Consider the following 13139-nt stretch of genomic DNA (forward strand, 5'->3'; position numbering starts at 1 on the left):
TCCTGGTTAAAATAGCCATTTATCATGGAAATGAGAAATAATAGGGTACAATTTTTCTTAAGTCTCTCTGATAGTTTAAAAATGAATTCCTTATTGTACTCCAATGGCTAAATATGAGAGAAGGTTATAGATCTGGATGGGAACTGTTAGATTTACTTTTTCAATCAGAAAACGTCTATTTGTTGAAAATGAAACTTTCACAGAAATAGATCATGTCCAGTTAAAATACAGTGAGGTGGCTAAGGTCTCTACAAATGATGTGGGAGATCCAACTTCAAGTCCCTGATACCTATAAGGTAAGAACCATGTTCATGCCTGATTGAGATGAGGGACTAAAACTGGCATCTTCAATAGCCTGCATAAATGCACGAACCACCCAGCTATTCCAGGTTGGGGCTGCTTGTTGTTCTCAATAGAAAAACCTTAGAGACAAAAGTTGCTATCCAGCTCCAGCTCCGTGCAGTAAGTGGAATGAGTATAGAGCCCTTGAAAATGTGAGCTGATAGATCTGACCTCCTCTGGATCTGTACTGTTAGGCTACATACACACTGCATTGTAGTTCAAAATAAGATACGCAATTTGAGCTACGCAAATAGTGTATCTTATTTTGAAATAGCTTATTTCGTCATTTGGCGCTGTCTATACAGCACAAAATTTCAAAATAACACACTATTCCGAAACATCCCATAGAGTGCAACTAGACAGCACCCTTCTGTTGGAATAATCTATGCAATTTACACTACACAAATTGCGTAGTTTATTCTGAGTTTAGGTCAAAAGAGTTTATTTTTAAATTTGGCACTGTGTAGACAGCACCAAATTTCAAAATAAGACACTATTCTGACAATTCCCTCGAGCTTCATGGAACAAGAGTTACAGGGATGCTGGAATAGCATGTCCACTATTTTGGGAAATAGCAGACTTGTTTAAAGATGTGGCATTGCTATTTCGGGATACTTCTGGTATCCTGAAATAGAGACACAGTCTATTCCTCGTGGAATGAGGCTTACAGAGTTGTCAGAATAGCGAGCCTAAACTAACGGGCTTGCTGTTAAGGCATGGGATACCTATTTTCAGATACTCCAGTATCCCGAATAGTGTTGCAGTGTAGACATAGCCTTAGAGAAGCAGCATTGTGGGTTTTATAAAAAAAAGGAGAGGTGAGAGACTTTGGGAAGATATCAATTTAAAATATTATCCTAGAAACAACATATGGATGGAAATGATATCCTGGGAAAGCCTATATCAAATACCATGAAATAATTTTTTTGTCCACAAAATTACAAAAAAAGCTATCACCCTCTTCATGAAATAATCAAAGGCCCTCTCCTCCACCACCCCAAAAATCACCTCCGCTTCTTTAGTATAGTAACATTTTCCCATTAGGGAAGAGGAACAATACTCGTTGACCAGTCACAAAACCATCAAGTAGCTAATACATGTGACAACCACAGTTTGCAAGTAATGCACAGGCAGAAATTTGCATGGAATTTGTTGACTAGCTAAAAAGTTCTTAACATGAAAATATGAAGTAATTTGTTTTTATATAAACACATAACCCTCAGGAAATAAAGAGAACCTGCATCCAGTTCCATTAATTTATATCACTATCAATCCAATGTGAGTTCAGGAGCCTGTTTGTTCAGATAATTTCTCTTTTCCCACAAATTATTTCCAGGTTATGTGCTGTGAAATCAAGTAGCTCGCTCAGCTGTTTGCAAAAAGGCAGTTCTTCTTATGTTAATACCTCAGCTACTTGTGGGTCTCTAAGTCTGTCAAGGCATACATCCTTCAACATGTTACATTCCAATTTTGGACAGAACTATTGATTTACTGAAACCTGGAATCCTATTATAACTCTGCTTACCCGCGGGCACCTAGCACTACTCCTACAGTATGGACTGATATGACTGATTTTGAAAAATTGATCCTTTGCAGGTAACTAATCATTGTCTGTGCCCTTATGTCACATTATCTGTCAGCATTCTCCTCTGTCCTGATTTATGTTTGCCAGTGATATAAGCCTGTAAGAGTCCTTTGTTTGGATATTTAAAAGAGTGAAATGTAACAGTCCTCTTGACTCTTACTAAGATACTGTAGAAAATAGAGGTGTTAGAACAATAATATTTTGAAAGCATCCTCATGACTCACTTGGGATGCTCCACATCATATTAAAATAATATAAAATACACATAAAAGAAACAAAAAAAGATTGTCCACTGAAACTTAACAAAAATCAATGGGTCTAAAATTCCAAGGGAAAAAGAAAGGATTAAGTGGGGAGAGATACTCATAAAGGAAGATCCAAGTGCAATGTTCTGCCAATTTAAACATTATTATTAGCCGAACATTTCTGTGTCAAAAACTTATAAAATATCTAAGGTTCGTATTTATGGTTTTATTATTATGGTTTAATTTTAGGACATTCGTGACATCATTATAAGAAATAACGATTTTGGAACAAATGCTAAATCAGAATAACTGTCTCAAATGCAGCTATATCAGTTACCCTGGCTGAAGAACTGACCCTATGTTTTGAATAGATATTCTGTGAGCAGTTCTGCTATTGTGTTGAGTATGATGGGATTCAAATACAGTATGTTTGATAGTTTCATTGGCAGACTCAGGCATTTCCTATCAGCTGGCACTTCATATCCCCCAAAGTATAGTAGTTCTGAAAGTCACAGCTGCCTTGTGCTCATAATGCAGTACATAATGCTCTCATGCCAAGAATCAGCAATCTACATCTGATCCGAGGAAGACTGTGGGACCTATTAGAATTTTGAAGGTGTGCAGTCACCTTTCCCTTTCTCTTCTTTTTCACCACAGGTATCAGCACTGGGCAGGCCTGAATTAGACTCATAGGCTACGTCTACACTGGCCCCAAATTCCGGAAAAGGCATGCAAAGCAGGTAAGTCAGAATAGGAAAATCCGCGGGGCATTTAAATATCCCCCGCGGATTTAAATAAACATGTCCGCCGCTTTTTTTCCGGCTTGGGGAAAAGCCGGAAAAAAGCGTCTAGACTGGGGCGATCCTACGGAATAAAGCCCTTTTCCGGAGGATCTCTTATTCCTACTTATTCCTGTTGCAAAAAAAGCAAATATGATTCTAGGTTGTATCAACAGGTGTGTTGTAAGCAAAACTCGTGAAGTCATTCTGCCGCTCTACTCTGCACTAGTTAGGCCTCAGCTGGAGTACTGTGTCCAGTTCTGGGCGCCACAATTCAAGAAAGATGTGGAGAAATTGGAAAGGGTACAGAGAAGAGCGACAAGAATGATTAAAGGTCTAGAGAACATTGCCTATGAAGCCAGGCTTCATGAACTGGGCTTGTTTAGTTTGGAAAAAAGAAGATTAAGGGGGGACATGATAGCGGTTTTTAAATATCTAAAAGGGTGTCACAAGGAGGAAGGAGAAAATTTGTTCCTCTTGGTTTCTGAGGACAGGACAAGGAGTAATGGGCTTAAAGTGCAGCAGGGGAGGTTTAGATTGGACATTAGGAAAAAATTCCTAACTGTCAGGGTGGTCAAATATTGGAATAAATTGCCAAGGGAGGTGGTGGAATCTCCCTCTCTGGAGATATTTAAGAACAGGTTAGATAGACATCTGTCAGGGATGGTGTAGATGGAGCTTGGTCCTGCCTTGAGGGCGGGGGGCTGGACTCGATGACCTCTTGAGGTCCCTTCCAGTCCTATTATTCTATGATTCTATGATTCTATATACAAACCAGTAGGCTGACTAGGATGCTATATGAGGAGCCTGAGCCAAAACTAACACAGAAATGACTTCAATAAGCTTTAGGTCAAAAATACAGAATTGTATACAAGATCCCACATCTCATGAAAAATGCCATCCTTTCTAAATCTAATTAAGTATTTGTTATCTGTTCATAATCAGAGAGCTCACCAAGTTTATGTGCATTTCAGATGTTCATTGCCATATTTCTGCCTATTGTGTTATGCTCAGACAACTATACGACACTTTTATATATATAAACTTGATGAAATTATAATGTCTTCAAATGAAATAGAAACTACTTCACCAGAAATATTTTCAGGAAACCCTTTGAAACAGGAAATATAACTGTTGTCTTCATTATATGGCTGGCAAAAGCAACAACAAGATTTTCAGTATCTTCATTTGATTATAGTCCCATTTTAGAAGTTTAATTTTAAAAAAAATTGAGGGTACAACATAAGCCTACAAAAATGAAAATTAATAGTAAAAATTAAAATGTATTATCTTGATAAGTTAAACAAAAAGGTATTAAATTGGCACCATCTTGGGCTTTGGATTTAGATCAGTAGATCGCATATATTTCCTTGTATTTATCTATGTTGTAACACTCATGCATCTTTACTTGATGAATTGGTGTAAATTTCCAGTTTGCTAAAACTTGACACAATTTTTCCAAAGCCAGAGAGAACATTAAAAGGTATATGCAGTATTATGAGATCCTGGAAACAAACTTGTAAATACTTTTTCTTAATTATAGCTGTTGCAATTCAGGGGTCAGTAGGATTAGATTATGTAGTATCTTGCTGATTCCAGAATACATTGTACAAAGTGAATTGTTGGGCAAATTGCTTCCACATGAGCAATCCCTGTTAATTACTCCTCCATTATTTTGTCATTTGTATTTTAATGAATTTTTCATATAAGCACAAGTATCAGCCTACATTGTATAATACTGAAGACAAGAGTTACTGCCTTCATGTAAGTCCTCTCTTTGCACTCTTTTCTGGTTAGATTTTTCTGATCCTTAAAATACTTTTCCTGGGATTCCTGCCTTAGTTTCATAGAAAGTTTTGAATACTTCTGCCATTTTTTTCTGAAGGATATTTTTTTAAATGTGTATCAAAGGTTTAATATATACACCAAATATATTTTGTGCTCAAAAGACTGACTGGATTGTTACCTGGAAGCATGCTCTTGACTTTCATCCTATATCTGTGTTTATGCTGACAATATATTCAACATCTCCCCAAGTATCTACAATACTTACAGTAAGTACATGATGTAGCCATATCTGATACAATTCTAAGCCTGGTTTACCCTATTCATTTGAAGTAATCCTGTGTTTACCTTATTTTGGATCCTTTGTTTATTTCCCAAATCTTTGCTATAGTGAATAGCATATACCTGCAACTTGGATCTATACCTATCTCAATGAGGAAGGACTGGTTTATTCATTACTATTAGAGCTGTTATTGTAATTTACAGACATATTGTAGATTTGGCTTGACATAAGTAACTTGCTTCATTTCTTAGGCTACGTCTATACTGCATCTCTCTTCCACAAAAGCTTATGCAAATGAAGTGAAAAAACGAGGAAGAATTGCTCTTGAGCAAGAGGGGTTTTTTGGACAAAAAGGAGCTGTCTACACAGCTCTTTTTTGTGCAAAAGACTCTTCCTCAAAAACATAAATAATTATGCAATTCCTAAATAATTATGCAAATGAAGTGTGACAATATGCTAATCCATGCTTCATTTGCATAAGCTTTTGCGGAAGAGAGGTGCAGTATAGACATAGCATTAGTGGGCATGACCAGGAAGATGAACTGACTGTTAAGTTGTAAAAATGGCTTCATCTAGATTACTGCTTTTTTGGGGGAAAAGGTACACAAATTGCACTTTGCAATTTGTGTACATTTCCAATTGTTTTTTTGCAAGAGGCATTTTCAAAATTTGGCCCATCTGCACTGGGCCAAATTTTGGAAATACCTCCTCTTTTGGAAAAGCCCTTCTTCCTCATGAAACAAGGAAGATTGGGATCTAAAAGAACTCATCTGCTTTTTCCAAAAAAAACCCCCGTAGTCTAGTCATACATAACCTGTGAAATTAACAAGCAATATACAGATGCCTGTGATAGCTAAGATAAAGCAATCTACTCACTCTGCTCCATACCTGGTGAAAGTATTCAATAGACAGATCTTGCTTTACCTTCATTTTTCCTTTACCTAGCCAGTAAACCCCTCTTAGCCTATGTCTACATTCGCGGCTTCTTGCGTGAGTAATATGCAAATGAGGCTAAGCGTGGAATATCGCCGAGCCTCATTTACATACCTAATGAGCCACCATTTTTTTCAGAAGAGGCTCTTGCACAAGAAGGAGCATCTACATTGCCCCTTCTTGTGCAAGAAAAACCCTCTTGCGCAATGCCATTACACCTATTACTTTTCAGGAAGAACAGCATTGTGCAAAAACCCTCTTGCACAATGCTGTTCTTCCTGAAAAGTAATAGGTGTAATGGCATTGCGCAAGAGGGTTTTTCTTGCACAAGAAGGGGCAGTGTAGATGCTCCTTCTTGTGCAAGAGCCTCTTCTGAAAAAAATGGCGGCTCATTAGGTATGTAAATGAGGCTCAGCGATATTCCACACTTAGCCTCATTTGCATATTACTCACGCAAGAAGCCACAAGTGTAGACATAGTCTTACAATTTAGTTTCAGTGGGTAAGATAGTCACACAAAGGTTAGTCACCTGTCTCCATTCCTCTGAGAAGTTCTGCTTTGTCCTTTCCTGAGGGTCAACAACCTAAGCCATTTATAATGATTTCAGCTTTACTTTGTAACTGGGTAGAAGAGACCTCACCAGGGTTCACTTAGCTCCACTGCTGTCTTCTGTGGCTCCAAAGAAGAACTCTCATTACATCATACTACATGAAGGAGTCATCGCTCCCTCGTATCACGTCAAAGGCCTCATATTGTATGCTGTTACTATTAAAACTACCCTATGCTGCAGGATCTTCAGAAGAAGGGAGCCAGTACAATATAGGACCCTTGAACAGAATCCTTTCCACTAGGGAAAGTGCTAGTTGTCACAAATTAGGCCTTCTTTTTCCCCTGTTCTCAGATCAGTTCCACCTTGCAAGAAATCTGAGTTGGTGTATAATTATGTTGCCTCCCAATATATTCTTGGAGGAATTCTTGATATAAAGCTTATGCAAATGAATCTTTCTGAGCAGCAGTATTTCCTCTGTTTCAGCAATGATTGGAGAGAAAGAGTTGCTTACCCTCAGGAGATTCTGTTTTTTCTTTTCTTTTCTGGGATGCTGTTAAAATAGATGTTGCAGCTCTATGGCCATTCTTCCCTCTGTTCAACAGAAGGGGAATGAGAGCAAAGGAGTTCCCTACATTAAAGAAATTCAGGTCACAGGGCTTTGTTACAGACTCTTTGGTGGTTTCTTCCTGGGAGTAGTGAGGAGAGGAAGAATGACCACACTTATCTACCTAACATAAGCCTCACTTCTTTGCAATTTGAAAGGTGTGTGTGTGGGAGGAGGGGAGGGCTTGCTTTTGGTATGCCTTACGTGTCTTCAGTTGGGGGATCAAAATAAAGTCCCAAACCTAACGTACATTCAGGAATGCTCCCTCCCTGTGGTCCCAGCAAAGCATGGAGGTGACAAGTTTACAGTTCTGCCAGCAGTCTATCTGCAATTTATTAGGTTTTGGGAAAATCGCTTTGGCTAAGATTAGACAGGCTCAGCCTGTTTATCTTACTCTGGGAGTCCACTGTGCTTTCCCTAGGGTTTCAGTGAAGGTCTTCTACTGGGGAGTTCCTTCCATGGCTTCAGGAGTCACTCCTTCAATTTGCTGCATAGGGCCATCTTGCTCCTTCCCACCCCTGCTAATTGCAGTTTCCTCCATTTTGGATTTCTCCACCTACCTTCCCTATCATGCATGAACAACAGGGTCACAAGACGAGTCGTACTGCCAGGGTGTTTGGCCCCTTCCTCATCTATGCACACAGTGCCTCTTCCCACATACATACCCTGTCTGAGGTTTACATTATTATTTTGAATTTGGTATCACTCAAAGTCCTGAACAAGGATCAGAATCCCCATTTTGGTAATCATTTTAACACACACATACATACTGCATTAAGTGTGTGTGTGTGTGTGTGTAGTTCCCAACATCTCTACAAAACTGAGTGAGCGTTTGAATATAGATGGTATATAAAAGTAACCCAACTTCAGAGCTTGCTAAATGATCCACTGTCAACTATATTTGTTATGAATTTAGCCCCTTTGTGGTTAGTGAATCATTTGCAAACTGATCCAGGTTTCTGGGAATATAAATGGATGTACATTAAGAAGTCACAAAATAATATTTATGAATAATTCTTAACTGCAGGTTTTGTTTGCAAATTGTGCACTTAGACTAATAGTTATCCATTATTCATTATGAGTGACTGGCCAAATTACATATGTGCTTTGTTGAACTGAGACCTAAGCATTTTGCTTGCATTGGGGCAAAAGCACAAGTTTTGCTCTGCATTTGGATGAATTCAAGTTTTAAAATAAGATACTAAATGATAAATGACATTTTAAAACTAATCTTTGTCGAGGGTCCAACACTGTTTATACTTTCATGGACTGTTGATAGCTGCAGGGTCATCATAATACTAACCTATAATTAGTTTTATCATTATGACCTCATGAATTATAGCAAACTAAGCAACAGCACTTGTGAATTAGTTTTATTATTTAACCACCTCTTGTAATTTTGTGTGTCAGTTTAGGATTGTCAAACAAGCACATTTTCTAGTGTCATTTTTTCGGTCTAATTTTAGATGACTTGATGCATCTGGTCCATCATTGCACTGAGAGACTATTCCGCAGCATACCTAAAAATGATCTTTTTAAAAAATTCAATTGGTCAGTGTCTACACAACCAGGTTATTTTGAAATAAGTTATTTCAAAATATTAACTCCCAAACCTACTACTTTGAAATTATTCCTCTTCACAAGCAGGAGTTATTATTTTGAAATAACAAGCTCATTATTTCAATGGATGCTCACCTTGTTATTTTGAAATTAAAGAAGTTAATTTGAAATAACTCCCAATGTGGATATGCCCCTGCATCAGATACCATTGAGTTATTGCATACCCCCTTTGGTTGACCATTCCCTCTGTGATGTATTAATCCTACTCCTTCACATCCTTTCAAATATCCCTTTGGCAGTGGGGATAAACAATGCTGCATCACCCCTGTCTATTTTGGGTTGCTTTTTGCATGTCCTCCATATCTGAGACACATTTGGTTTCCTTCACAATGTGCTGTTCAAATGAAGGATTTTTTTGTTCACCCCTTAGTGCTACTGTAGCACAAAGGTAGAATGCCTGCCATGGCATTCAAAATGTTGCAGATATTTCCATCCTCTTTGTGGATCATTTTGAAGATAAGCAATTACTGTATTGAATTCTGACAAATCAAAGCATTTGTTCAAATTCCCACCATTGAAGACCTACTATTTTCCTGTAGCATTTGATTTTGAAGGCAGTTAGACTTCTGTTTGAACCATTGGTGGATTTCCAATTTTCACATCCATATGTGAAGATGGATTTGAGTAGAAGTTTTGTGGTTTTGTCTGGAAGTGTAATTCTATACTGTAATAAAGGCCCATGGCATGACCCCAGCTAATCCAGATCAATACTATTCAGGCTCACAAGGCTGAGGCTGCAGGTCTATAAAATTGTCATGTAGATATTATAGTCTCCAGCCCAAAACCAGGCACCCCACAAAAAGGAAGGATCTCAGAGCCTGAATTTCAGCCTGCACACTGATTTTATAGCTCTTCAGCCTGAGACTGAATCTATTGACTCTGGCTCTGAGACTCAGTGTCATGGTTTGTTCTTTTATAACTCACATTGTAGACATACACTAAACTGAGGATTTTCAGTGATTTGTTTTGAGCAGGTGAATGCAATTGATGCCTCAGCAATTTGTGATCTTATTTACTTCTGGATATTCCCATTGGCTTGCACACTACTGCCCATTATGTGGAATGGCTCACCTCTTGTATTCCTTTGGCTTCTAACATAATACTTTCCAGCTAGGGTAAACTTGATAGTTAGTTAAACATTAACAACTCAGCAAGGTTCTCTCTTTCATCAGTCATTTTTGTTTCTTTGGCAGTGTTGTCCATATGCAATTTCTCTTGTTCCTCTCATTCTGCTTTTTATTATTTGTTCTTTTTTTTAAAGGGATTGGTGCTTTTATCTAGAGATACTATGAGTTAATGTTTTCTTTGGCTTGTTTCTTTTACACACTTCAACATTAGCTCACTTATCCAGATTTCACATTTGCTTGACTGGAAACCAGCTATAGTTATTGCAGAATCTATTACATGATCTGTTCGCACAGAAAGGACAATGACATATCAATTTTTTTGTGGGTGATGGACTGATCTTGTAATGTCTTGACCATTGGATGTTTGTTGTTCTTTTTTTTTCCGTTAGGTTGTTTTTCTTAAGTTTAATTTTCAGTCTTGACATGCATCAATTGTATTTGCTTCTGGCATTGTTTCTCTATATATTCCAATGTCTTGAAGAGTTGCTGTACATTTCCTTCCAATGCATAATGGTCAATCTGGCTACTGGTGGCACTGTCTGGAGAATTTCAATTTACTTTAGCTATCCATGTGTTCCTTTAATTATGGTCTCTGGTATTGGGCACAGTTGCACCAGTTGCACTATTCTGAATTTGGGACTCAAGTGTGTGCCTGCCAATTGTTTTCTGCATTCTTTTGTCATCATCTCCAACCTTGGCACTATTAGTCCCTTATTAGTTAGCAGATGTCATTTTGGGAATATTGTCAGTTTGTAGCTAATTGCAAAATTGATCTTTCATCTCATTGTAGTTTTCTGTTAGTGTGTAGCAATGCATATTTGTCATTTTCATGCTTTGTCTTTTTAACTGGCTTAGCGCAATTGGCTGTTAATTGCCTCCCAGTGTATAATGATTTTTTTAACTTGGAAATTATAATTAATACTACTCTTTCTGAGTAGTAGCTATCTTCTTTCCCAAATATATTGGGAATTTATTTTCATTTCTACACTTTTGTGCACACCACCTTTCAAATACTTGTTCATAATTATATCTAGTGATGCAGAACCTTGAGAATAATTAGTCTTAAAGTAAAAAAAAAAATCAAATAGATATACAAACCCTTTCCCCACATATTTTAGGAAGTTCACGTTTTATTCTAGATTCAGACAGTGCTTCAGGACTAACTTTACTTTAAAGTTTTAATGTTGGATATGCTCATATGAGCACCCAAAAGATTATGTCTACAGAGTATTTTAAATATGTTAAGGGTTAAGTATTATTACCAACATTGACAGAGGCTCCCTATTAAGATGACACTTCACCAGTGTTGTCGATTACCATTTTTATGTTTCAGCCAACTCCAATTGGCTCCAGCTGGAGCTAGATGAGGCTTGCTATACATATTTCAAAAGGAAAGTCATTTATGCAGGTCCCATTGATCTTAGCCTCTGTATTCAATTAAGTTTATGGCATGAGCACAATTATTGGCTGCAAGTTAATCCTGGAGGTCACATCATAGGAGACACCTCACTGACTGGAAGTGTGGACAACACTTTTTAAATTTCTGTTGCTTTGTAATTCCAATATATTTCCAAGAAATTCAATTTTAAAAAATAGAGGGTTTCTTATTCCATTTTAATCTGGGACTTCTTTATATTTGCCTATAAATTACTACAGGTTGGACCTTCCAAAACCAGGACCCCCTCATCTGGCATACTTGGATCAGAGAGTTCTGGCTGGGAGCTCCAATTGCAGGAGGACTGGTGGCTTGGAGCCTGGCAAGGCTGAGTCTGGGACTGGTTCCAGAGCCCCAGTAGTGCAGCCGGTTCCATGGCAGCCCAAGTGGCAGTGCTGGGGGCATGGCAGCCACAGCAGCCTCAGTAGCGAGACCAGGGCCAGAGACTTAGCAGCTGGGGTAGCCACAATAGTGGGGATGAAGCCAGAAACTCGGCAGCCCCAGTAGTGAGGCTGGGGGCAGTGGAAGTCCAGGCCGCTGGGGCATCACATCAGCCTGCAGTGGGGGTGGCTAGGGCCAGCAATGGGGAGGGAGGGTGGCTGGAGAGCCAGTAGTAGAGGACCTCCTCTGCTCCCCTCATTTGGGACTGATTAGATCCTGAGGGTGCTGGACTAGAGAGGTGCAACCTGTACTCACATCTACGGCTCAAACACAAAATGTAATATTTATCTAGCAGATTATTTTGTTCTTTTCTACTAGACCTTAAATATTACATTATCATCTCTTATCTTATTTAAGCTTACAGCTAAAACTGGTAAAAAAAAATGGGGGAAGTTGTTCAAAGTAGCTATAGTGGCATGAGGGACATATAGTGAACAAAATAAATGGTAAATTAGTTCAAATTAGATACTAAAACAATCTTTAAAAAAATTAGATTGTGCAAGCATTGGATAAAAAGAATCAAATAAAGCATGACTTAGAAATGGGAGTCAATCAATTCAATAATTATGCCATATCCTTATATAAATCTGTCAAGATGATTGGCAAAGAGTATAACTCAACTTGGCTTTCTATGCCCTATAAATTGTGGATCATCACATTGTATAGTTTCTTCCAGAATATGTGTCAAAGTGGTGAATTACCTATAGCAAGAGACAGAATAGAAAATAGCTAGCACCTTTTAATTCACATCGCTATCTCTCTAAAAAAAAACTTGTTTTCAGACTGAAATTTCACATGCTTGATGCAAGCTCAAAGATTAATTCTGCTACCAAGTTTGAGGCAAAATTGGTTTAGCTGTTTGAGTGATGAGTATGAACAATATATATGCTGTACTTTTGAAAAATGGTTCTGAGTTTCCATTTAAGCTCAAATAACTCAACTTGGAAAATTTAGACTGAGTATATCCACAGGCCTTAGTAAGAAGGGGGATCCCTGCTAAACTTGGGAAAAAATACCATCATAAAAAAATAAACCTGAAAGTTACATCTACGTGAATGAACGTTGTAACTTTTAATACAGCCCTTGGGAAGTATATAGGCAAAGCATATGTTTCATTCAGTACATAATACATTGGGTAGCAAAATTTACAATACAAAGATTCCAAATCAGACAGGCTGTTTAACGTTGCTTCCTGAGTATATATATTCAATATCTCCTTTGTGGATCATCAATATTATCATTCCCATGACAACGTGTTTGTTGATACAGCTAGGTTGACAGAAGAATTATTCCAACAAGCTAGCTACTGCCTCTCAAGAGGATGGATGTACTAAGCTACAGAAAAATTCCTTCCATTGCTGTAGCATCTACAGGTACCACTTCAGTAATTGTAGTGTAGACCTGAGTGAA

This window comes from Pelodiscus sinensis, chromosome 1 (assembly GCF_052426305.1).
Source record: "Pelodiscus sinensis isolate ZL-2025 chromosome 1, ASM5242630v1, whole genome shotgun sequence".
In the NCBI taxonomy this organism is placed as follows: domain Eukaryota; kingdom Metazoa; phylum Chordata; order Testudines; family Trionychidae; genus Pelodiscus; species Pelodiscus sinensis.